This window comes from Bos indicus, chromosome 3, assembly GCF_029378745.1.
Source record: "Bos indicus isolate NIAB-ARS_2022 breed Sahiwal x Tharparkar chromosome 3, NIAB-ARS_B.indTharparkar_mat_pri_1.0, whole genome shotgun sequence".
Taxonomy (NCBI): Eukaryota; Metazoa; Chordata; class Mammalia; order Artiodactyla; family Bovidae; genus Bos; species Bos indicus.
Genome location: NC_091762.1, coordinates 77,379,320 through 77,405,874, shown reverse-complemented (window position 1 = coordinate 77,405,874; position 26,555 = coordinate 77,379,320). Strand labels below are relative to the sequence as shown.

At 43.0% G+C, this 26,555-nt stretch overlaps 1 protein-coding gene across 4 annotated transcripts in view; it reads right to left on the bottom strand.

The window, feature by feature from the left end:
• WLS (Wnt ligand secretion mediator) overlaps nt 1–26,555 on the bottom strand; it is a 116,513-nt gene that overhangs the window by 47,951 nt on the left and 42,007 nt on the right. The window lies entirely within an intron of this gene.

Genomic DNA, 26,555 nt, shown 5'->3' with positions numbered 1-26,555 from the left:
AACAAACAAGCAGATAAAGATGTGGTACAAGAAGGAGATTCAAGAGGGAGGGGACATATGTATACCTATGGCTGATTCATGTTGAGGCTTGACAGAAAACAACAAAATTCTGTAAAGCAATTATCCTTCAACTAAAAAATAAATAAGTAAATAAATAAGATGTGGTACAAATTACACACACACAGTGGAATATTAGTCATAAAAAAGAATGAAATTCTGCCACTTGCAGCAATGTGGAGGACCTAGAGAATATTATGCTTAGTGAAATAAGTCAGGGAAAGACAAATACTGTATGTTATTACTATATGTGGAATCTAAAATAATACAAACAAATGTATATGGCAAAACAGAAGTAAATATTAAAAAAAAAAAAAAAAAAACTGGTGGTTACCTGTAGGGAGAGGAAACGGGGAGGGGCATGTCAGGGGTATGATATTAAGAGATACAAACTCCTATGTATAAAACAAACAACAAGGACATATTGCATAGCACAGAGGCTTGTAGCCATTATCTTATAATAACTGTTAATAGAGTATAACATGTAAAAAAGAAAACCTGAATCTCTATGCTATATGGGGCTTCCCTGGTGGCTCAGATGGTAAAACGTCTGCCCGCAATACGGGAGACCCAAGTTCGATTCCTGGGTTGGGAAGATGCCCTGGAGAAGGAAATGGCAATCCACTCCAACACTCTTGCCTGGAAAATCCCACGGACGGAGGAGCCTGATAGGCTAAGTCCATGGGGTCACAAAGAGTCGGACACGACTGAGCGACTTCACTTCGCTTCACTATGCTACATATCTGAAACTAATATAATACTGTAAATCAACTATACTTCAATGAAAAAATAATGAACAATAATAAATCCTCAGTCAAATATGGTGAATTGGCCACCTGTGTTTTCTCATCTCACTCCTGAAACTCCACAAAAAAAAAAAAAAAAAAAAAAAACAGGAAAGGAAAATAAAAGCCATTAAATCACAAGGGGGGGAAATGGTAGTGACATGAGCAGATCAGAGATTGCAACAATTTTTTTGAAGATGAAAAACAGATGAAGTAGGATTTTCTGGCAGCCACAAAGATGGGCACAGCTGAAACTCCACAGAAGGGATATTTTGGAAAAGCGAGCCAATGTGTCCAATAGACCCCCGAGCCACTCAGAACTGGAAAGTACCAGGTGTTGCATAAGACAGGAAAGGCAAGACGCTGACAACAGAGAAGTGGGGTCAAAGTCTATACACAGAATCCCTGGAAGCCCAGTTCTCATCCATCTTCTCAGCTTCACACAGTCCAGGAGGAGGCTCTGGACTTGAGGACACCAGGCCGTGCAGAGACCCAGCGCTGAGAATGCAGAATAATAAGTCTGTATAAGAAACTGTGGGATGCCTGGCTTGGCAGAAGCAATAATCAGAGTTTGTATATCCTCTTGGTTAGGAGCCAGAATGACGACAACTGCTCCTTGCTTGGCAGCCTCAGTGGTCCAGAGAAAGAAGTGGCCAGAGCTTCCATGTGTGAGTTGAGTATCAGGCACCACTTTACCTCCTTTCACTTCTAAGCCTGGGATTAGGAATTGGGACTGTCAACTCTGTTGAAAAGGCATTTCCACAGAACTCAACAGTATAAATATGGATGGTATAAAGGAAGTTATCAGTTCTTATGTTGAGCTCCTTGGAGGGCCAGGGTTCAGGGCAGCACTGGCCTTAGATACAACACGGCAGGCGCGGTCCTGAATCTCGGCCTCAGACTTTTAAAGGGTCCTTCTCCAGGGACTTCAGTGCTGGCACAGTGGTTAAGAATCTGCCTTGCAATGAAGGGGGACATGGGTTTGATCCCTTGTCAGGGAACTAAGATTCCATGTGCTGCAGGACAACGGAGCCCCCACACAGCAACTAGAGAGTCACATGGCACAACTAGAGAAGCCTGCAAGCGGCAACTAGTGAACCCATGCACTGCAACAAAAGAAGGCCACAAGCTGCAGTCAAGAGCACTCATACCACACTGAAGGCCCAGCGAAACAAAAAGTAAATAAATGAATGAAAGTCTCTCAGTCGTGTCCGACTCTTTGTGACTCCATGGACTGTAGCCCATCAGGCTCCTCTGTCCACGGGGATTCTCGAGGCAAGAATACTGAAGTGGGTTGCCATGCCCTCCTCCAGGGGATCTTCCCAACCCAGGGATCGAACCCAAGTCTCCTGCATTGCAGGCGGATTCTTTACCATCTGAGCCACCAGGGAAGCCCAGTGTAAATAAATAAATATATATATAAAATTAAAAAATAAATAAAGGGTCCCACTCTGTCCACCCTTTCCCAGCTGTTCACTTCTTCTCCAGATGAGACGACCCTGAAGTGAAAAGGACATGCTCACCAAGAGCCTAACCTCTCCACCAATTTACAGAACATGGCCCAGGAACTCAGGAATCCAGAATACGTACTCAGACAGCTCCGAGCCTATTTCCACATCCTGGGGAGGAGGACAACTTCCCCAGATCTGGTCTCCCAAAGGGAACTCCACAACCACTCGTGTGCCTTTGGGCTCACAAGTGATCAAAGGGCTGCTGTTTTTGAGGACATGGACAGAGATTGAGCTTGGACGGTGGGGTGTCCACACATAAACATATTCTTTGTGTGGGATGGAGTCAGGGATGGGAAGAAAGGTCCCTGGTCCATCCCATTTTTGACACAGAATTCCAAGGAGTCTAAGAATCCCAAATTTAAACCCAGACTTCCAGTTCATCATGAAGGTAGATTAGTTACATTTGGGTGATAGGACTTATTTGGCTCAACAATTTGTTGGTGTGATTTATTACTTTAAAATTTGTAGACATATGGAAGCCATGCTTCATAGGTACTCTTGCCCTGGGCCCCACAAATGTTAGGGGTGGACCTTACAAAGCAGGTGCCTCAGGGAGAGAAAGTGCCAGACACACTTGCCTCCTGGCCTTCTTCCTATTTTGAGTTATTGCTACCTGTTGGGAATCTCAAAACTGTTTTAAAACATGCTGTTAAAAACAAAAATTTTAAAGACTGTTTTCATGTACAATTACTCTCTATTAGGCCCTCATGACTTCTGTGCTTTCATTTAAATAACCTCACTTAACAACTCTATAAAGTGGGCATGGGTATTTCCTTTTGATTAGTAAGTAAACCGAGGCCCTCAGATATGGAGTGACTTGCCTGAAGTTGTATTGTTGTTGGTAATATGAGAAAGAGAACTATTTTGAAGCCTTCTTAAAAGACAACCATCTTTTTTGTATTGCTTAAAGAAAACTGGGTAACTTGTGATGAAATAAGGCCCTCAAATGAGTCACAAAATATGAACAGGTACGTCTTTAATAAAAATAAGGCTCCATGAGAACACTGTAGTCTTTTATCCTCACACCCATCCTATGATGAAGTCAGCTAGAAAAACTGCCCAAGAATACATGCTAGCAAGTGGTAGAGCTGGGCCTTACACCTCAGTCTGGTTCTCTCAGACCCAACCACGCTCTACTATCTTTGTTGGCAGAAACAGAATTCAAAAGAAACCTAATAGTTGAATCAAGCACACTGCATGCAGAGGCCACTTAACTCTGACCAAACACAACTTTCTAGGGGAGAGAAACATGCAGTGCTCCCAGGAGACCGCTAGGAACATGGCTGCAATTCTCTAATCTGAGCACTGAGAAGAGGAACTGCCAGAACCTACAGAGCACCACTTCAGAAAACTGACTGGAGAAGTGTAAAGGGACCCATCCTGCCTGGAGCTGGAAGCCCAGGGATGCCTGTGTTCCAATCATGGATCTGGCCCTAACTTGGTATGTGATCAGGGATGCTGCTAAGTCGCTTCAGTCGTGTCTGCTTTCAACTCCAACCCTCAAGAGACAGCACAGGTTATCTTTCCAGACCTGCTGCTTCAAGAGAAGCCAGATTCAGATGGTTATGCTGCTGCTGCTGCTAAATCGCTTCAGTCGTGTCTGACTCCATGCGACCCCATAGACGGCAGCCCACCAGGCTAGTCTGTCCCTGGGATTCTCCAGGCAAGAATACTGGAGTGGGCTGCCATTTCTTTCCCCTCAGATGGTTATATATCTCTCAATTTTTGCATGTTAATAACCAACTCACTAAAAACAAAACGAAGGGACTTCCCTGGCAGTCTGGCAGTTAAGCATTTGCCTTGTCTTGCAGGGGATGCAGTTTTAATCCCTAGTTAGGAACTAAGATCCCACATGCAGTGAAGCAACTAAGGCTGCTAGCTGTAACTAGAGATCCTGCACGGCCTGGAGCCCATGTTCTACAACTAGAGAGTCCACGCACCACAACAAAAGATCCCACGTGACGCAACGAAGACCCCATGTGCCACACTGAAGACTCAATGCAGCCAAACAAAAAATAATAAATATCTTAAAAACAAAAACACCAAAAGGAAACAAAATCTCTCCGCAGGTCAGCTAAGAAAACATCATTCTTTGGGGTGAAGGGAGACACTTTTCATACTGCCCCACACTATTCTTTTCTTCCCATTTTACCACCAAGTGAAGTTCTTCCTAAACTTTTCTATTTTGTTCATGACATTCACCCCAGGCTCTGCCTAATCCTCATGGATCACCTCCCTACTTTCTGTGCTGTCTGGGGCAGATGTTATCATTTCTGTTCATAAGGCAGAGAAGCCAAGACTCAGCTTCCCCTAGAAACATCAGACAAGCTTCTAGAGCTTCATGGTCTGTGGTTCTTATACAGGGAGAATGGCCAGTTCAAGTGACCTGCTAGCCCCCCTCACAGGACTCTGTGATCTCCCCCCACCCATGGACACTCATAGTTTCTTCACCCTGTTGGAATAGGACTTGCCTCCTAGGACGCTGGGGCTTCCGAGGTGGTGCTAGTAGTAAAGAACCCACTGACCAACACAGGAGACACAAGAGACATGGGTTCCATCCCTAGCTTGGGAAGATCCCTTGGAGGAGGGCACAGCAATCCTTTCCAGCATTCTTGCCTGAAGAATCCCATGGACAAAGCAGCCTGGATGGCTACAGTCCATAGAGTCGCACAGAGTCAGACATGACTGAAGCGACTGAGCACACACCTAGGACTTTGTGATCTTTAAATCAGTTACTACACAAAAAATTCTTAGATCAGTGTTGAAAGCATGATGGGTTTAGCTATTGTTTCTATCATTTCATAAGGGATATGAAAGTAAGTCTCGTATCTACCTTAATTCAAAATAGTTACCGGGTTTCAGAGACATGAATCTCCCATTATGAACCCATATCCAAACCTGGAGCACAAAACTCAGACACAGGAAAACACTGGGCAGAGGACCCAGCAAAGCTGTGAACTCAGCCCCCAGAACCACTTTCTCTTCTGTCTCCAATGGATCGGAAACAAAGCTCAGCTTTAATGACTATGTTGCAGGTAATAAAACACGGGTCTCATGACTCCTACGGTACTGTTTGGGCAATACTCCCCTCCCCCACCTCCGCAGAGAGAATGAAAGTGAAGCATTCAATTTGAACTCCTTGGGAGAATGGCAGGAAGGCCAAGACTACCTCTGGCTCCCAGAAAACCTTCTCTATAAGACAAGAATGCTGGTTACACCAGTTCTATGGGGTGAAGCTGTAAAGCATCCACATAGGGCATTTATAAATTTGAGATGCATGACTTTCCACACCTAAATGAGACCAGCAGCTTTTTGTCCTGTGGGCTGTCTGAGCCTCACATTTCTCAAATGACTTTGGAGATACATTTTGTTTGCATGGAAAATCCATTCTCAATACTGGGAAGGGAGGTGTGGAAAGGCACAGCTGGGATTTCCACCCTGTTATGGAAGCAGTGCTCTGACATGAGGAACCTGCACTGCACGGTTCTGTGGGAGCAGACCCAGACCGAGTACCATTACAGGCAGAAAGATCTGTGCCTTCCCACACTGGGACACACAGACCAGGCATACCCTTAAGAAGCATTTCTCTCTGCATGAGTTAAACCATCCTGCCCTTCAAGGTAAAGTGTTTGCCAATCAGTTTTGTGAAGACAAGTGGAAAGCCAGAAAGGTAAGCAACTCCTCAGCATAAGCCAAAAATGATGGGGGAGGGGGACAAAGAGCTAGAAAACAGCGTGAGCACCCCAAGAAACCTAGGGCAGCTGCTTAATGTCAGAAGGCCCCTGGGAGGAGGCGCTGAAGTTATGAAAGATGAGCCTTCTTCGAGGAATTCATCAGAACGCTTCTTACCTTACACTTTTGGAAATAGGCATTTGCCAGTCAGGATATTACAAAGAGTGTGGGGGCCAAACAGATCCACTTTTCAATTTTATCTTTATGTCTTCCTAGCTAAGTGACTTTTGATTAAGTCTGTTTCCACCTCTGCAATATAGAAACAGCGGGACCTACTTCCCAAGGCTGTTGACAGAGTCACTTGGCATATAAACACTTAAAAATCCTATTTCTTTTCTACCCAGTCCCATAATGATTAGGTGATATTACTGATCAGTTTGGGGGAAGGCAAGTTACATTAAGAGAAAATAAAGAATTATTTTATGGTTGTCAAAAGCTTTTCAGTACCCTGAGAAACCTTGATTTCCCTGGACCCTTGCCCTGGGAAAAAAATTAGAGATTTCAAAATGCTCACACACATTCCCACATTACATAGGGGAGCTGCCAGTCACCAGGTTTGTTTGGGTAACCTCAGAAGGAGGCCGTGCAGACCAGCCTCCTCCCAGCCTCCTGCAGACATATAATCTGGGGTTATTTATGCCAGCGTTCTTTCCCTGATCAAAAACTCCCTGACCTGGCTTGTATTTTCTTGACGCTTTCAATTAAGGAAATAACAAAACCAACCCTGTCCTATATCCACGGTTAGGTCTGGCAAAAATGGACTCAGCTAATTATAAATTTGGTCCTGGCTATTTTTTTAAGATGCCCTACAGGCCTGGGTGTGAGGTAGTTATAAAATGAATGAGTACAATTATTTCACAAACCAGACTAACAGTTGAGTTCACCTGTCTCACTTTTACCCCATCGCGTCAAGCATTTGCATTGTGGAGAAGTATTTCTCAACGTGTAAAACATTTTTCTAAGCATTGTCAGAATGATCCCTTGCTATATTCTGAAGCAGTATCTCCTAACTGAAGTAACTTGTCTATGAAAATATGACAGACATTGTGGAATGTTCCTCACATCAGGCCCTTTGCAAAGTGACATCTTCTCAGTTAGAAGATATCCACTTAGCCTTACAGCATCCTACTGAACTGCTTAAAGGATATACATTTCGAAAAGTAGCTGGGGCAACAAATGTTTTATAAACAAATGAATTGGAGGGACAACAGAATATAGAAAAACCACATCCTGGTGTTCACTGAGTTATAGAGTAGCTCTTTTCCCTTCCTTATTTTATTTAAACTTCTTGGCTGCATAGCATACAGGATCTTAGTTCCCCAACCAGGGAACGAACCCAAGCCGCCTGCAGTGGAGACGTGGAGTCTTAACCACCGACCACCAGGGAAATCCCACTCCTTTCCCTTCCAACTCAGCACACTCATTCTGAGGGGTCTCATCTCTTCCTGGAGCATCAGTCACCTCTCAATTTCAGATTTCCCTCCTGAGTTTCAAATCTGCATGCCCACTTTCCACTGGATGGATGGCTCTATTTCCACGGTTCACAAAAGAAAGCCAAACCACCAAATTCAGTCCATTCTCTGAGCTCATCAAGTCTTATAGATTTATCTCCCTCTCTGTCCTCACCACCACCCTCCACTTGTTCAAAGTGAAAGTGTTAGTCACTCAGTCATGTCCGACTCTTTGCAACCCTATGGACTGTAGCCTGCCAGGCTCCTCTGTCCATGGAATTCTCCAGGCAAGAATACTGGAATGGGTAGCCATTCCCTTCTCCAGGGGATCTTCCAGACCCAGGGATCAAAGCTGGGTATCCCACATTGCATGCAAATTCTTTACCGTTTGAACCACCAGGGAAGCCCTTATTCAAGGCTACCATCATCTCAGGTCTAGATGACTCAAACACATGCCCCATGTATGTTTTTCACACTGTAGTCAGATAGATGATTTCTAAAATACTTTCAATGCCTTTACATTGCCCTCAGTCTAATCTTGAAATTCCTTAAAGGCATACAAGACTAAGACCTGGCTCCTGGTTAGCATTAGGATCTCATCTCACAACCCTCTTCCTATCCCTGCCTGCTACACTGGTCACCTTAGCCTGACATACCACTTCCAGCCTTGAAGATGGGTAAGAGTTCAGGCTCCAGAGAGAGGCAGCCTGGGATCAGGGACCACCTTGACCACTTGGTGCCTGTGCAATGGTTGGCAAGTCACTGAACTTCTCTACAAAGGCGGGGGGGGGGCGGTGACAATGTGTCCATCTCCTATGGTTGTGAGGATTAAATGTGCTAGTCACTCACACAGCCCTGGCATACAGTAAGTACTCAGCAACTGCTGACTGCTTTTTTAAGGCTTCCCTGATATTTTGGAAGGACTGATGCTAAAGCTGAAACTCCAGTACTTTTGGCCACCTCATGTGAAGAATTGACTCACTGGAAAAGACTCTGAGGCTGGGAGGGATTGCGGGCAGGAGGAGAAGGGGACGACAGAGGATGAGATGGCTGGATGGCATCACCGACTCAATGGACATGAGTTTGAGTGAACTCCGGGAGTTGGTGATAGACAGGGAGGCCTGGCGTGCTGCGATTCATGGGGTCGCAAAGAGTCAGACACGACTGAGCAACTGAACTGAACTGATAACTCAGTTGGTAAAGAATCTGCCTGCAATGCAGGAGACCCTGGTTCAATTCCTGGGTCAGGAAGATCCTCTGGAGAAGGGATAGGCTACCCATTCCAGTATTCTTGGGCTTCCCTTGTGGCTCAGCTGGTAAAGAATCCGCCTGCGACGTGGGAGACCTGGGTTCGATCCCTGGGTTGGGAAAATCCTCTGGGAAAGGGAAAGGCTACCCACTCCAGTACTCTGGCCTGGAGAATTCCATGGACTGTATAGTCCATGGGGTTGCAAAGAGTCAGACACAACTGAGCAACTTTTACTTTTCAGTTTCACTAAAAGTTATCTACACTTACTACACTTGGGGTCCCTGCTAGCACACTGGGTTTTTTCTAGGAGCCTTCTTTGAGAGGGTATATTACAAAAGAGCTTTTCCTCTGGGCTGCAGACAGTACTCTGAAGATAGTGCTTGGCATCCTCCCTCATGCCAGAATAACACTTGCTCATCTTCTAGAATTCTACAGACTCATTCCCACCTTCCCTCGCCCACTGAAACAGAGGGAGGGCTTCTCCTCTTGCTCCTGCAGCAGCCTGTGTGTTGCTGTAACACGTATCCTACTGCAGCTCAGCTACTGACTACTTCCCTGTTTTGCCTTCCCTGCCCACCTCCCACTTTGAGAGGTTCTGAGAGCCAAGGACTGCCTCCGTCTTGTTCATAGCTACATCGCTCATGTCTTTACAAATCATCATTAAATACCTGACAAATTAATGAGTGAATATAATTCTTCTTTCTCCAAATAGCCTTAAATTCCAACATTCTCTCTGTCACTCCATCATTTCTATACCACTTGTGTGTAGTCTACAGTCTGCTATTTTGGGGGCATTCACTTTATTTCCCCTACAACCTGCTTCCTTTCTCTCACCACCACACATATGTGTACACACACACACACACACTCAGATAAAAAGGATGTTCTTCAAATTTGGCCAAGGGTACCATCAAGGAGCAATACACCTGCTCTTTAGGACTGGGTGGAAACAGAGTGAGCCGGAGGGGGGTCACCATTCCCTTTCTCCTGCTTTATCTGAATTACAATATGGAGTTGCAATAGTGTTGTGCTTGAGAGGGCTAGTAGGGGTAAAGGAGGAGACGACTCCTGAGAGTCTGTCGCACTGCAAGGAGATCAAACCAGTCAATTCAAAAGGAAATCAACCCTGAATACTCATTGGAAGGACTGATGCTGAAGCTCCATTACTTTGACCACCTGATGCAAAGACTCAACTCACTGGAAAACACCCTGATTCTGGGAAAAGATTGAAGGCAAAAAGGAGAAGAAGGTGACAGAGGATGTAGTGACAGAGGTTAGATAGCATCACTGACTCAATGGACATGAATTTGAGCAAACTCTAGGAGATAGTGAAGGACAGGCAAGCCTGGCGTGTTGCAGTCCACGGGGTCACAAAGACTCAGACACGACTTAGCAACTGACCAACAACAATCATGCTTGTCCACATCTACAGAGATAAGAGAATAGATTGAACTACTGGTAAGACTTCAGAGAAGAAAAATCTACAGCAACCATTTGGGTATGACATGTTAGGTCTCTGATAATCTACTCAAGCCTACTTTTCTGGGACATAAAAGTCCATCAGGAACTGAGGAATCATAACAGCTGATGCTGCCACCAAGATGGAATAATATACCTCTGAAAGCGCTAATGCTAGTTGGACCATCCAATCCATGTTTTCCTCCATCAAATATATTTAAGCACCTACTAGTAGTCCCTTGGACTGCAAGGAGATCCAACCAGTCCATTCTGAAGGAGATCAGCCCTGGGATTTCTTTGGAAGGAATGATGCTAAAGCTGAAACTCCAGTACTTTGGCCACCTCATGCAAAGAGTTGACTCATTGGAAAAGACTCTGATGCTGGGAGGGATTGGGAGCAGGAGGAGAAGGAGACGACAGAGGATGAGATGGCTGGATGGCATCACTGACTCGATGGACGTGAGTCTGAGTGAACTCTGGGAGTTGGTGATGGACAGGGAGGTCTGGCATGCTGCGATTCATGGGGTCGCAAAGAGTCGGACACAACTGAGTGACTGAACTGAACTGAGTTTCAAGGCAGAGTCATTGCCCTCAATTGTTCACAGTAAGGTAAGGAAGGCAATTGTTTTTCATGACTTAGCTGCTAAGTCATGTCTGACTCTTTGTGACCCCATGGATTATAGCCTGCCAGGTTCCTCTGTCCCAGGGATTTCTCAGACAAGAATACTGGAATGGGTTGCCATTTCCTTCTCCAGGGGATATTCTCAACTCAGGGATCGAACCAGCATTTCCTACATTGGTAGGTGGATTCTTTACTAATTCTTTACTAATGAGCCACCAGGGAAGGAACATTACCCCATGTGGGTAGTGCATATGAAACAGATATATTCAGTCAGTCCTCTGTATCCACAGATGCAGAACCTGCAGAAATGGAAGGCTGACTGTACTATACCATATAAAGGTGCAGTATATAAAGGATGTGGGCATCTGTGAATTTTGACATTCACAGGGGTCCTGAAACTAATCCCCTAGGGATATCAAGGGACCACTGTAGTCAGCATAAACTGTCAAGAGTACTCACTAGGGGGCTGAGAAACACTGCACAGAATATACAATCTTCTGGAGTATCTCATCTAAAAGAAATGATGTTTAACTGTTGACTCACAGGATGAGTAAGAGTTCACTAGGTAAGGAAGCAGGAGAAGAAATTATAGGCAGAGGGAACCACAGGGCTAAAGAGTCATGGGAGCACAAAATAGCACAGTGCAGTCAGAGAAATCAACTCATTCACTATGGCAGGGAATGGGAGATGGAGTAAAGAAAACAAATAAGGTTGGGATGAGGAAGCATCTGCTGAGAAAGAGAAGAAATGTGCTCTGAACATTGCAGCATCTTATTTAGAAGGATGTTTAAGCAAAGAGATCTGGCAGCTGTGTGAAAGGCAGACGAATGGGGCGGGGATGGGGGCGGAGGGGGTAGAGAGATCTCGAAAAAATTGAGGCCTGCTGCACTTACACAGCTCTCAGTATGTTTAAGATTATTGACTCTCATAGGAAATGTCACCAGAAGGATCTTCCCTGTTTTCCAAGGAACCTGAACTCAACAATGAACCAATCATTTCCTGACAAAGCTAGAGAAATCAGAACCATCCAAGTTGGCAAGTGTTAAAACACCGGAGAGCAAATGTGGCAACAGCTCTTTCCTATTTGACCATAATCAACATAAATGTGGGGTGAAAACAAGCCTGACAGCCAGGGGAGGGAAACGCACAGTGGGCTGCTTTGCTTTCTCCCCAGGACGCCGTCAGAGCACAGAGCGTTTAGAAGAACAGCTGACGTGATGCTTATGAAAATCTACCTGCCCTCCCCCCTTCCCACCAAATGCAATTAGAGAAGAGGGCTCCGTTCACCCTGAATCTAAAAATAGATGATGGCAGAGTTCACAGACTGACAGCTGCATTCTCATACAGTAACTAGGAGAGGAAAGGGATGGCTAATTTAACTTAACAACCCCAAAAACAAACAGTGCGGAAGTAGTCCAGGATAAAGAGAAAACACAAAGGTCACTTCTTCAAACGGCTAGAAGAGGAATGGGGTCACTCCGTGGCAGTTTATTAGTCCTCCTAAAACCCTGCTTGAAACCGGGGAAGCAGTGAGCCCAGATCTGCCCAGAGTCCTTCAGACAGGAGCTCTGATGGATGAAGATGCAGAAGAAGCTCAAGCAAGATCAGGCAGGAGGGCCAGGACTTGCCCTCTTCTTCCTACATCACCTGGATACCTAAAAGCTAAGAAAGTCACATTTTCTAGATAAGAGCTCTTCCCCACCATCCCTTCCTCCCATCTCGCTCTTCCTCTAAATCACACTCTGCCTAGCCTGGAGCAGGGAAAAAAACAAATTATCCAGGAAATAAACATGGATCATTAAGGGAAAGAAACCAGGTGTCTCAGAGGAGTCAACCATTTCAGTTTTCCTCTCCTCGGTTCCAAAATGTTTCAGTTTTATTCTACAGTCTGCTGGCCTAGGGAGAGGATTACGATTGGGCTTCAAAAGAAACAAGGACATGCTTGTGAATGGGAAGCGGACCCTCTCCGAGCCTCTCCCACAGATCTGTGCTGGCTCCCGGGGGGCTGCCAGCCAGCTAAATGTCAGATCTCTACACCCCGCATTCCCGTGCCACACTACCTCCATCCCCCTGGTGACTAAGCTGTTTCAGCAGCTGTGTTATTGCTGGAGACAGGCCAGTGTTATTCGCACAGAATATTTGTTTCATGTGGCTTAGGTGGGGATGGGGACTTCCCTGGTGGCTCAGACGATAAAGAATCTGCCTGTAATGCAGGAGACCTGGGTTCGATCCCTGGGTTGGGAAGATCCCCTGGAGGAGGGCATGGCAACCCACTCCAGTATTCTTGCCTGGAGAATCCCCATGGACAGAGGAGCCTGGTGGGCTACAGTTCATGGGGTCACAAAGAGTCAGACACGACTGAGCAACTAAGCACACAGGTGGGGTTTGGGGTTCTCATTTGCAGATGAGGTCCTCCCCTTGATCATCAGTGAGGGCATTCCCTGAGCTCCAGGAAGCAATGGGACAATGTGGGGGAGCTGCTCAGGCTTCCAGGAGATAGACAGACTCAACACCACAGAGAGGGTAGAGAAGGCATCTATGTCTGTGAGAGTGAAGGATAACCAAAAACCAGAGCTCTGGGTCATGGCCCAAAGACCTTCACCCACTCCTTCCTCAGTAAGAGCCACTGATGCTCAGAGCAGGTTCCTTCTGCTCTTCCTCCCCAGGTACTTCTCTCAGTCTCTCCTTTGAAAGACTCTTTCCTTTCCGGTAATGTTGGCACTCCCCCCGCCCCACCCCATCTCGGTCAATCTTTCCATGCATCTATCTCCCCCAAATGCCTCTGAATAGCACTGAGCCTGGGCAGTGTCCTCCTGAGTGCTTGTCTCTCAGCCCCCGGCCCTTCCCTCTCTCACTGGGTGGCTTACCATCATTTACACTCATCTCACTCCTGCAGCAAGTTAGGCCCATTGACTTGTTCATCCCCTCCAACCCCCAACATCTCTATCTAGCCTCTTTCCCAGCATGGTGGGTGTGGCAGGCATTCCTTACCAACTGCTGAACAAGCCAACCCAACTCCCTCCCATTGAGGACTGATGGAACACAGGCCCAGGCATGGCACTTGTTACCTTTCTTATCTGTGGGCAGGACCACTTTCTACTTCTGGTCCATTCCAGGCTGCATCCTCCCAAGAGCCCCGCTAGCCTGCTGTTCCTCCTAAGTTGTTCTCACCAATAGCAATCAAGTTACATTTTCGGATGGTGAAGAGATCACAGAAATGTGTTTTCTTGTAAAGGAGGTCTTGTATTTTTAAAAGACAGAACAAAGATTCTCTAAAGCTCTCATTTTTGAGTGCCTATTATGTGTAGATATTTTCAGCCGCACCTAGATGCCAGCCAGATATAGAAGATTATCTGTAATCTCAAAATGAGGAAACCGAGGCGTGTGGTCTCTGTGTCAGTGTGGGAGGGAGGCAAACTGAACAGGCTTTGCCTGACTTCATCACTCCAGGCCTCTCCCATTACATCATGAGTTAGGAGATGAGACCTGTTTCTTGCTCTGGGGAAGTCACTAATTACCTGTACAATTGGAATAAGTCACTTTACACATTGTATTCTTTCATTAAATACTAAAGTTGAACATATGATGACTAAGGTCCCTCTAGTTCTAACATCTCTTGAACACAGAAAACGGAAACACCACCATATGCTTAACTGCCTTGCACCTTTGCAGCGCTGTGTTAAAAACAAAGAACAGTAAAACAATCCCTGCCTTCAGGGCACTTGCAATGGAGCTGGCGTGACCAGGGATAGAAACTTGATGTTGACTAACATAAAGAGTTAAACAGAAACAAATGTAAAAATTCCAGAGTACATGGCAGTCCTGGAGAAAAAACAATGTCATATCTATAAAATGACAAGAGGACATTTCAACAATGGTTTCTTTCCCCCCCATAAAAATACTTTTGTGCTGTCGCCAGGATAAGCCAGCTTCCTAAAGGGATCCCGTCCGTTTCACCGGAAAGCTTTGTTTCCGACAAGTTTCGTAAAGGAAAAAGTAGGCTAGCAAAAGCTTTTTATTTCCAACCCACCTTTTCCTCATTCCCATGAATGAGGAGGGGATAAGAGTGACAGCAGGCAGCCAGGGAGAAAAATAATATGGCTGGTGGGTCCTGACCTCTTGGGTTCCTGCCGACAGACAAGCCCGAGAGCAACATTTAATTGTGAAAAAACCAGCCTTGCTCGCCTCTTATCTTTTTCCTCTGTGACTTAAAACCCACAATTACTGGCAACCCCTAGATTCTGAGTTACTCAGCTGGTGGTGGCAGCGATGGCTGTGTCTGTGGCTGAAAAGCAAAAGGGGAGTTAAATTTTACCTGCCTCGGAAGCCAGCCTTGTGCGAACACAGCCCTAACCCAGCTTTAGGACTTCTCCCATTAAAAAGTTCACAGATGCCCTCCTGTTGGGAAGACCACCATGTGAGAAGTCCAGATTGGGGGGAAAAAAAAAACGATTTCCAGCTGCTGTATAATTCAAAGGACAAGCTACAAGTCTCAAATCCTGAATTCCACATTTCATTTCAGTAATAAATATGTGATTTTTCAATTCTTTTTCTTAAGGATCAAACTCCAAATTTATTAGCCCAGTCATCAAGGCAACTCACCAATCAGCCTCTTTCTTTTAGGAGCTTATCTTTTCTCTCCAATATGAAATTCTTTTAACAAGGGAATTTACCATCTTCTGCATACAACATGTCATTTCACAGTATTTCATGGTGGAAAAACAGGGTTCTTGGTCCTGCCTTCCTCAGCTGCAACCCAGATGACTTTGGAGAAGTCACATAACTTCTATAATCTCTATTTGCAGACTTCTAAGAGGTTTTCTCCCACATACCTTTGCTCCCTTCTTGAATTATTACTCTATTCCCAAATATTTTAATTTACATATTCATGTTTACAGTCAAATATAATTAAATCATCCCTTGTGCACATAATCTCCTAAGCGTGCTGAGAATTTCCCACATCTTCTATTTCAGGGTGTTCTCCAGTTGCTTCACTGGTAATCAACATGCAACTGGGCACTCAGGGGGTCTGCCTATACCATGAGGGCAGAACTCTTTCCTTGAGATTCATGAACCTCTGAATCCCACAGATGACCTTCAGGTCTTCAGTTGAAATATGAATACAAACTATCTCTATGGGGTTTGTGCACATTTTTCTCTCAAGGTCAAGGTTCTTAATCCAAAGTTAAGAACTGCTGTCCTTAAGTAGTGAAAGGCCTGTGGCTAGCATCTGTTCAGGTCCTTGTTTTACACACTGGGTCCCACTGCTGCCCTTTCTGGGCTACTATGTTTTCTTCAGAACTTACATTTATTCTCTCTGCTCAAGTCCAGTAACTCACCTTTATTGAACATTTATTCTGTATACTTCCTATGTAAAAACCTCATATGTATTACTGTTTCATCCTTAAAACAATCCTAATAAGCATGGTACTACTATTATCTCCATTTTATAGATAAAGAAAATGAAGTATAAGGAAATTCAGAAACTTACTTGCCAAAGGTATCAGAAATCCATTAAGTGACAGGTCCAGTTTTTGGCCCAATACTCTGGCTTCAGAACAAAATAAGGCTGCCCTTGGATTGCCGCCTTGCCAACAGATAGTAGAGAGTCACAGATTCCACCATTTCTCATTAAGACTCCACCCTTGAAGGCTCAATTAAAAAACTGTATTCACAGTGAGTTAATCATTTCCCCCTCCTGTGTTCGTGGAATATTCTGGGCACTTAGCACTGAACACACTAGTGTGATTTTTTTGTTTCTTTCTCTCCTAACTAGACAGTGAGCTAACTAATTCTTTTGAGTACATCTCAAGTATTTACTGTTCTTGGGGCTGTGCTAAGTATGGGGACACAAAGATGAACAAGATACAGTCCCTGCCCTCAAAATTCAGTGTTTCAGGATAGAGAGAAGTAAACAAAGAAGGACCATGAGGTTTTTAAAAATTGTATTATGAAAGATAAGGATTTATCTTTATACCTTAATTTCTGAGTAAAAAATGCCAGCACACAGTAGAAGCCCAATAAATGACCACTAAATGAATGCAGGACTTTGGAAAGGGGGCCTCAGAAGCTGGGCTGTTAAATTTAAAAGATCCACCATCCCTTTATGAAAACTCTTTGAGGTTATTTATATACTGACTCACCTAAAAACTGCTTCCTGAGTTGGTGTCTATGATACATTTTTTAATGTCAGACTAAAAATACACTTCCAGTACACCAACCCTGTCTGCCTACCCAAGGACTAGAAATGAATACAAGGTAACACATAACAAAATGAAAGACAAGAAAACTCACTCAACACTAAGTTTACCCACTAACATAAGGGCATCCATCCCCACCTAACAGCATCTTCTAAAATGGTTCACTCTTGAGGGTCTTTGAAGTAACTGAAGGGATACTCATGAGATTTTTATAGTCTAAGAACCTTAAGTGACTCATGGACTTTCAGCAAAAGAGACATAGAGTGGACAGGACCTTAAGGGTCATCTCATATGATTTCCCACTCAGATCAGGAAGCCTCTCCAGGGCACTATCGATGGATCCATGTCATAGACTCAGCGGGATCGAGGCACTCGATTTCCAAGATCACTTATGCTTATAACCCCTCTATTTCTCAGCTAGGAGACTTTGAACAAATCATTTAACTTCTCTCATCCTCAGTTTCCTCTCATTCCATACGGGAGAACTGTTGAGATGATCAGATGAAATAAAAATAAAGTTGTCATACTCAGAGATAATTTGTTTGCAAGTAACAGGATTTCACACACACTAGCTTAAGTAGAAATTAGCAGGAAGGATACAAAGGTATCTTGAGAAGCTCAAGTGCCGACAAGCTTGAGGAACCAGAACCAGGAAGAGAAAACTGTCAGGGAGAGATTCATCATTTGTAGTCGATTGTAATTATACCCCATGGTCCTTCATCTCCACTTTTCTCTTTGTATCCGGTTTTCCCACTCTGCCAACCAACTTTCTCTGCTTCTCCAGGCATGAGACGAATGATGGCTGCCCAGGCAGCCCTCAGGACTTTTCAGTTTAAATGCCAATGAAGGTGAGCCTAGAAATAGTGAACCCCAATTTCGTATAAGACAGAATCTGATTGTTCCCCCTTGGGGCAAGGGCCCATCCTAATCCAATCAGCTATGACTGAGGGACTGATTATGTGGTCAGGTGCCCATTCAGAAGGCATGATGGAAGTCCACACTCTGAGGGAGGAGAAATAGACAAGTTCTGTAAGAAAATGATATGAAGCCAAAGCAAATGGCTGGCAACAGAGACAACCACCAGCATCTCTAATACAAAAGTACTTTGTAAAGAAATCAACACTAAATGCAAGTTATCACTGTGGTCATCATTATGATTGCCCCCTCAACCAGCTCCTGCTTGATTGCTACCAATGACAGGCTGCTCACTACCTAGAGAGACAGCCTTTTCATTGCTGAACATTTTCATCTATTAAAACTTTTCTACGTGGCAGCAATTTTTTAAAAAGACACTAAATTCTTCTATCTTCCCCTAGCCCTTACATTTAAAGAACATATAATCTTGTCTGTTAGGTCAGGCCTGGGCTTTCCCTTGTGGTCATAGTATGAATAACCAGTAAGACAGCAAAGATAGATTCAGTGGACAAATATCTTAAGGAACAACCTAAACCAGAACGATTAAAAAACCAGAACCTCCTCTTCCTTCAAAGAATTACTACCTCTCCTACTAATACCATGAGCACTAATTTACTAAAGCAAAAGAAGAACCGGAACCATTTTTAGCATCAGTGTGTAGATAGTACGAAGCTATTGAGAAAAGTGTTTTTTTCCATTGTAGAGTCCCTGGCATTTTAAGTAAAATTCTGCTTTGTATAACAAAGGATTTTCTTTCTCCATCTAACTTTCTTTTGCTTTCAGAAGTATCATTCAGAAAATAATTTTACTTCTTATTTTCTTAGGTCACCCCAAATAAAGGTATGATTTTCCATAAAATAACCTTACATTAGTTATGTGATGACTGACTGGCATTTAAGTACTGACAATACCCAAAATTAGAAGAGGAGGTAAAAAGCACAAAATGTCTTATATATAGTGGGGCGCCATCAAGGAATCTGCTGCTTGTGGTGGCTTTGCTGCTCACATTTTTCATTGATGTTACCAGGCTTTTATTTTAGTAACCAGGATATACTTGTTACGGATGCAAAGAGAATCTCCTCATTTATATTCTAAACTCAGAGCAGGAAATGAGACACGTGGGTGATCTGCAGCTGTGGCACTATAAACAGGACCAGCCTACCTCCTAGTCTAGATTCTAGACTGCACTACATTTCCTGAACTTGAACTTGGGAGATTGAAAAAAAGAAAATATACCATTTTAGAATGACCAGTGCATTCTATCCAAGAATCTTAAGAGGCCTCTGTCTGATAGAAGCCTCACTGACCTGTATATTTAGTCTACACAGTTGATATACAACCAGGAGATCCTGCTCTGTCTCCAGCCAGCTGTGCTACAGTGGGCAAGTATCGTAAGGTTCCCTCATCTCATAAATTAGTCCTTTAACATTTGGGGGCCCATTTGAAAATCTGACAAAAGCCTCAAAACCTCTTATTCCCAAAACACACATAAGTAAACAGGACTAAAATTTCACACAGTATCAGGGGCTCATATGGTCCTTGAAGTCTACCCATAAAGTCCTGTTTAAATTATTAGACCAATAGCATTCTGACCGTTCTTCCAGTGCTCAAAGTCTGCAATCACACAGTGGATGTTTAGTAACAATTACTACAAATTATTCAACACCAGGGATGAGTGTTTTGCTAAGACTAGAGACCAATCCAACACAATCTACTTTCTAATGCTAAATTGACCAATAAGTCAATGGATGACTAGAAGAAAGTGGGAGGGATCTCATATAACAAACTATATGTGTGCTCAGTCGTGTCAGACTCTTAGCAACCCCATGGACCATAGACCGCCAGGCTCCTCTGTTCATGAGATTATCGAGGCAAAAATACTGGAGTGGGTTGCCATTTCCTCTTTCAGTGGGTCTTCCCAACCCAGGGATTGAACCCGCGTCTCCTATGTCTCCAGCATCAGCAGACGGATTCTTTATTACTGAGCCACCTGGGAAGCTATAGCAACTATCAACATTAAAAAAATAAATAAAAAAAGTCTTGGAAAGGTTTTGAAAGAGTCCAACTCTGTTTCTTGATTGGATTTGTTCACTTGGAAATACATAACACAAAACCATTGAGCCAGAAAGTATAGAGATCCAGACAGCTTTATAGGGATGCTGTCCAAGTCATGGGCTTACACATATCACACCCAAATACAACAAAGCCAAAGGTTCTCACCCTCCTGCCAATATAAACATGTTCACAATGGTTAATTTCAATTGTTCCTGAAGATTCCCTCAAAGGGAAAGATAATCCATGAATGAGCATAAACAAACATGATGTCTTTAATATTCACTATCCTGGGTTATAATCAACAAAATACGGTCCTCTCCTGTGATTTTAGTTTCCTTCTATTTTAAGTCAGGTAAGTTACGTAAGATGGAGTTATTATACTTGTAAATTCTAGGTTCTAGCCTTGGTTTGAAGAGGAAACACAACTCTATAAGAACTGGCCATGTAAATTCATCTTGAATATTGACAACATCTCTACCTTTACTCACCACCTCAAACCCCACTCCATTTAAGGCTGCTGCATCTTTCTGGTGTGTTTTGAGCTTTCTCAGCTTATCTTCTTTTGAGGGGGTAGGGAGAGAGAAGAGTAAAATTTTGAAGTTTTTATTTCTTCCCCCATTGACACCGGGGTAGGTAAAGAAATTTACAAAAGAACTTTAAAACTCTTGGTGTCACTAGCCTATAATAAAAACTATCCACTCAGAAATGTTTCTTTATGCGACTGTAACTTAGTCATAAACCAAAGAAGTCTCTTTTAGGGAAGGTGGGGGAATGGGAGTGGGAGGGTAGAATTAGATTTCTTCTCAGTGACTTGCTTCAACATAGTTTGTTAAAGAGGATTAGCTGATGAAGCATGGAATTCCTGTTGTGTGGACACCATATTACCAACGGTCTGCTCCATCACACCAGTTACAGTTTTACGGTGTAGAGAGTCCTCTGCTCCATTAAGCTGTCTTAGTAGACTCTTCTCGAGAGGCATCCGAAAATTAAGAACCACAGCTCTTGCTGATGGTCAACAATAAGATCACAAAAGGATTCCATCTTTTCCCTTCTATAAATCCGCCCCAATCATTTTAGATAAAGTGACAGTTCATTTTTTACAGTCAGTAGATTATTCCTTTCTGAGAAGGCAATGGCACCCCACTCCAGTACTTTTGCCTAGAAAATCCCATGGACGGAGGAGCCTGGTAGGCTGCAGTCCATGGGGTCACTAGAGTCGGACACGACTGAGCGACTTCATTTTCACTTTTCACTTTCATGCACTGGAGAAGGAAATGGCAACCCACTCCAGTGTTCTTGCCTAGAGAATCCCAGGGACGGGGAAGCCTGGTGGGCTGCCATCTATGGGGTCGCACAGAGTCGGACACGACTGAAGCGACCTAGCAGCAGCAGCAGCTTGTTCCTTTATCCTAATTATCTTCATCTGGTGTCTACCTAACATGCTATAACAGCTACACAAAGAAAGAGTACAATCATTTCATAAAAAGTTAGGCAATTTTCTCCCAGGACACTCAGACATCTAACTTGAAAAATGATTGGGTAATAATGTTGTTCTATATTTTTACTAGAAATATTTCAAAGAAATATTTTCAGTTTGAGAAAAGAAAAATCACCTGTTAGAGAAATAATTTGATCATTTCATGTAGTCATTTGCAAAAGTGAAACAAGTTAAGACTTAGTGCTCAGTTGCAAAGTACAGCATAGGGCTCAAGGCAAGACATAATGACTTCATTACCTAAGAACAGAATACCCTGGCTTTCCCCATTTATCAGTACTTCTTCAGCCTAAGAGATTTTTAGACATCTGAAAATCCTAGATTTACTGCTAAAGACAGATCAATCCATCCTGATGCTTCCTGCCAATGAATTTCAGTGCTTCTATTTCAAGAGAAAATTTGAAAGCTGGGTAGACACATGTTGAAAAAATAAACAAATACCTTTTTCTTTGGTCTCAGCACCCAAGTTCCTCAAAAGAAGCCCCATAGAGAGTCTGAGGTTATGCTAAGTATGTGACTTGCAGTCGTAATCAGTAGAGTGATATTACATTACAAGTGAGTACCATTTCAGCCATCCCAAACCTGTATTTTAAAAATATCTATGTAAATTGAGTGATTGATAAAACACTATGAAAAGAAAGGTATACCTCCACTCTAGATGATATTTTCAAATAAAATAATTTGTTGTTACAGAACTATCTAAGCCCATCACATAGATAAACATTCGTTTTTTCCAACGATTAACCATCCAGACACCAGGTGTTTAGGCTGACTTTTTTCTGACATTTTTTAGTCTACTCACTCCCTCCATTTTCTAACTCTCCAGAGCAAAAACTGAAGTCCTCTGTCCTTTTCAGCTCTAAAGAAGCACCATGTTTGTGCCCTGATAAACACATTAATCCCATGCCTCTGAAATGTTTAGGTAAAAGTCAACCACTGACCCAAACACAGATTTCAACAGACAGGTCTGCTGTCTGTTGAAACAGACAGAATTCGTATAGTCATCCCTCATTATCCACGGGAGATTGGTTCCAGGACCACCCCCACCCCCAAATCCCCACCCAGTGATACCAAAATTATGGATGCTCAAGTCACCTATACAGAACAGTTCAGTAGGCCCTCAGCATCCACAGATGAGACACAGAGAACCACCTTGAGTTGGCATTTACTGAACAGTCCAATTTCCCAGGTGACATTAGTAGAAAAGAATCTGCCTGCTAATGCAGGAGACACAGGAGACGAGGGTTCGATCCCTGATCAGGAAGATCCCCTGGAGGAGAAAATGGCAACCCATTCCAGTATTCTCTCCTGTGAAATTCCATGGACAGTGGAGTCTAGCAGGCTACAGTCAGTGGGATCGCAAACAGTCGGACATGACCAAGCAACTAAACAACAACAACGACCAGTTTCCAAGTATCCAGAAGTCTCTAGATTCTCTTTGACTGGCTTTCCCTTCCCAGTTCTTGCAGACTATTGTTTTAAAAATGAAAGTTGCTCAGTCATGTCTTTGCGACCCAATGGACTATACAGTCCATGGAATTCTCCAGGCCAGAATAATGGAGTGGGCAGCCTTTCCCTTCTCCAGGGGATCTTCCCAACCCAGGTCTCTTGCATTGCAGGCAGATTCTTTACAATCTGAGCCACAAGCGAAGCCCAAGAATACTGGAGTGGATAGCCTATCCCTTCTCTAGCAGATCTTCCTGACCCAGGAATCAAACCAAGGTCTTCTGCATTGCAGGAGGTTTCTTTACCAACTGAGCTATCAGGAAAGCCCTTTAAAAACTATCACTATTTACAAGTTGAACTGGTTACTACTTTTCATACTTAGCAATGAATGAAGTAGTAGGTTATTTAAATGTTTATTTTTAAAAAATCAAAGTAGGGGGACTTCCTCGGGGACCCAGTGGTTAACACCGTGTGCTTCCAAATGCAGGGATATAGGGGATGCAGGTTTAATCCCTGGTCAGAGAATTAAGATCCCAAATGCAGTGCTGTACAGCACAGCAAATATTTTAAAAAAAAATGCAAGTAGGAATTCTGTTTAAAATTGCTCTTTCAAGTATACTTATTTTGCATAACAAACATGGAATATCTTTCTCAAATAAAATATACACATTCTCTAAACACTTTTATTACTATAAATTACTCTATAATATCATTATTTCCCCCTCCAAAGACATAGAGATTCCCTAATAGCTCAGTTGGTAAAGAATCCGCCTGCAATGCAGGAGACCCTAGTTCAATTCCTGGGTCAGGAAGATCGCCTGGAGAAGGGATAGGCTACCCATTCCAGTATTCTTGGGCTTCCCTTGTGGCTCAGCTGGTAAAGAATCCTCCTGCAATGTGGGAGACCTGGGTTTAATCAATGAGTTGGGAAAATCCCCTGGAGAAGGGAAAGACTACCCACTCCAGTATTCTGGCCTGGAGAATTCCACGGACTGTAAAGACCATGGGGTCGCAAAGAGTCAGACACAAGGACTTGCACGTTCACTTTCACTTTCAAGACATGAGTCTGATGAAATCTTGGAATTGATGAAACAATGACCAGTTTTTAAAGTGAATGTCAATGCTTATTCAGTTTCTGCGGGATAGTCAAGATCTCAAATTCTAGCCAAAACCTGTATCATCTTAAATTGAAAGTTTAAAAGGAATAAACAATTTAGCTCCAAATGACTGTCATGTAAAATATATAGTCCTTTGATTATTTTGTCTGCTCAAAGACCCTTAAAAGATACATGAAAACTCTGCATGTGTGTATAAAATCCTAACTTTAATAGTCCCAATGTGAAATCTCTTATTATTTGAAATCTGAAACTCATTTCATAGACTGCCTAGGAAAGCTTAAAGAAAAAACAGGATTGGTCCTGATGCTTCCTTCCATTTGAGGTAATATTGCTAGCACTGAATCTTTAATAAACAGAAAGTCATGCACATATAATAGGATCTTATTAACCACATTCCCAATCTTTTTTCTTCTGCCCCACATACTGCTATCAGAAAGGCATTCAAACAATGATAAAATGTAAAAAGTAGACAGGAGGTTGCACATACTCTTTAATATAAGGATCAGGGGGAAACCTAGACCTACTATGTCCCATAAATATTATGATATGCATATGTCTATATAACTCAGCAAAGGCATACCATCCCTCTTTAACTGATTTCCTCTTTAATGTCCATTAGCAAATGGTAAAGAAAATGCACTTAAGAATATTCTCATGAACCCAACATATAACATGTTCAAATTAAAGTCAACAAGCCCCATCACAGCTACTGCTCAAAATAAGAATTTTTTGATCAATTTGGTTTTCTTGATGGTTCCAGTTTATTTATTGAAGCGACTGTTAGTTGTCCATCTTATTAGAATTTTAGTGTGTCCCTATTAAGTACAGATTTTCACGTTATAAGAAATTAAAGGATGTTGTTTAAGAATCTTTAGTCCACTCTTTTTCTAGATGAAGATAAAATGTATTTTGGAACCTGAAGATGTACTTGGGGGAAAAAAAACCATACAATGCATTCACATTTCACTTACATATAGCAGTGTTTTAGTTAAAGCCTCATCAACACAGATATTTTTGATGTTTAGATTTAATATATGATGGGAAGCAATTCCTCTGTGAAGTTATTCAGATATGTAATAGGTTCTGACCACCAATTAGGATGGAGGGTGGAATTTCCCACACATCCAATAATTCTGACACCACTATCTACCCAGAGATAACATCAGATTCCACAGGTAAAGGGCTCGGCCTTACAAAACTGTCCCTCTCTTCAGATGCCAGTTGCAAGCTCAGTTGAGGCTTCAACCTTCTGATAAGACTGTAGACCAGACCAACAGCTTGACTGCAACCTCAGAAGAGTCAGCCAGAGACTCCCAAGTTAATCTGTGCCCAGATTCCTGACCCAGAGAAACAGGGAGTTGATACATGTTTATTGATTTATGCTGCTAAGTTTTAGGATAATTTGTTACCCAGCACTACTACAGCCAATACAGAGCAATTATTTAATTTCTATTACAGAGTAAATCATTTCCTTTACCCTTGGAGTTAGGAGTCTGTCTGGGAACATTATATGGAAATACACAACAGGCAACCAGCCCAGATAACAGAGTACTGTGTCCTTGACCTTCACATCAGAACATAAATCAGTTAATCTACCCATGTCAGCTTCCCATGGCTCCTCTAATGATGCTAATTCTCCTTTTCTTGAATACATTCTGGGAACTAGGAATAAAAAAACCCAAACCTCAAGGTATACACATTAGTTTTAGTCTCCGTTTTTAACCTCATAGCAAATTTCCCTTCCTGAAGCTCAAACATTATACTGTATACTCCTCTCATTATAGCACTTAGCTTTCTTAATCATATGTTTAAGGATCTGTTTCTCAACCATTTCTTCCCTAGTGCTTTCTTCAATCTTGTATCTTCTGTATCTAGTACTTAACACATGGTTGAAACTTAGTAAATTTGAATGAATAAATGCGTTACACAAACGATGAATGAGCAAGCAAGTCAATTGGCAAGAGAGTAGGAATAATAGGAAGTACCACTTGAATGTGTCAGTTGTTATTAATATGAAGGTCCAAGTGCACATCAATCACTCCTTCTAGCTAAAATGCTCTTCCAGGGACTTCTCTGGTGGTTCAGTGGCTAGGACACTGCACTCCCAATGCAGTGGGCCCAGGTTTGATCCCCGATCAAGGAACTAAATCCCGCATGCTGCAAATAAAGATCCTGCATGCTGCAACAAAGACTGAAGATGCCACATCCCACAACTAAGATGCAGCACAGCCAAAAAAAAAAAAAAAAATCCAAAATAAATAAACTAAGTTAAAAGAAAATGATCTTCCACTTGCACCCACCCTCATCTCCAATTCCTTGTCAGAATTTTCACTCGTTAATACTCACCTCAAAGATCTGTCTGCTCACCTTTACACACACACAAGTGCACGCATGTGTATGTGTGTATGCCAAGGCAGACTTCCCTTTCTCTGCTCTAAAGCCTTCTCTTCATACTCCCACA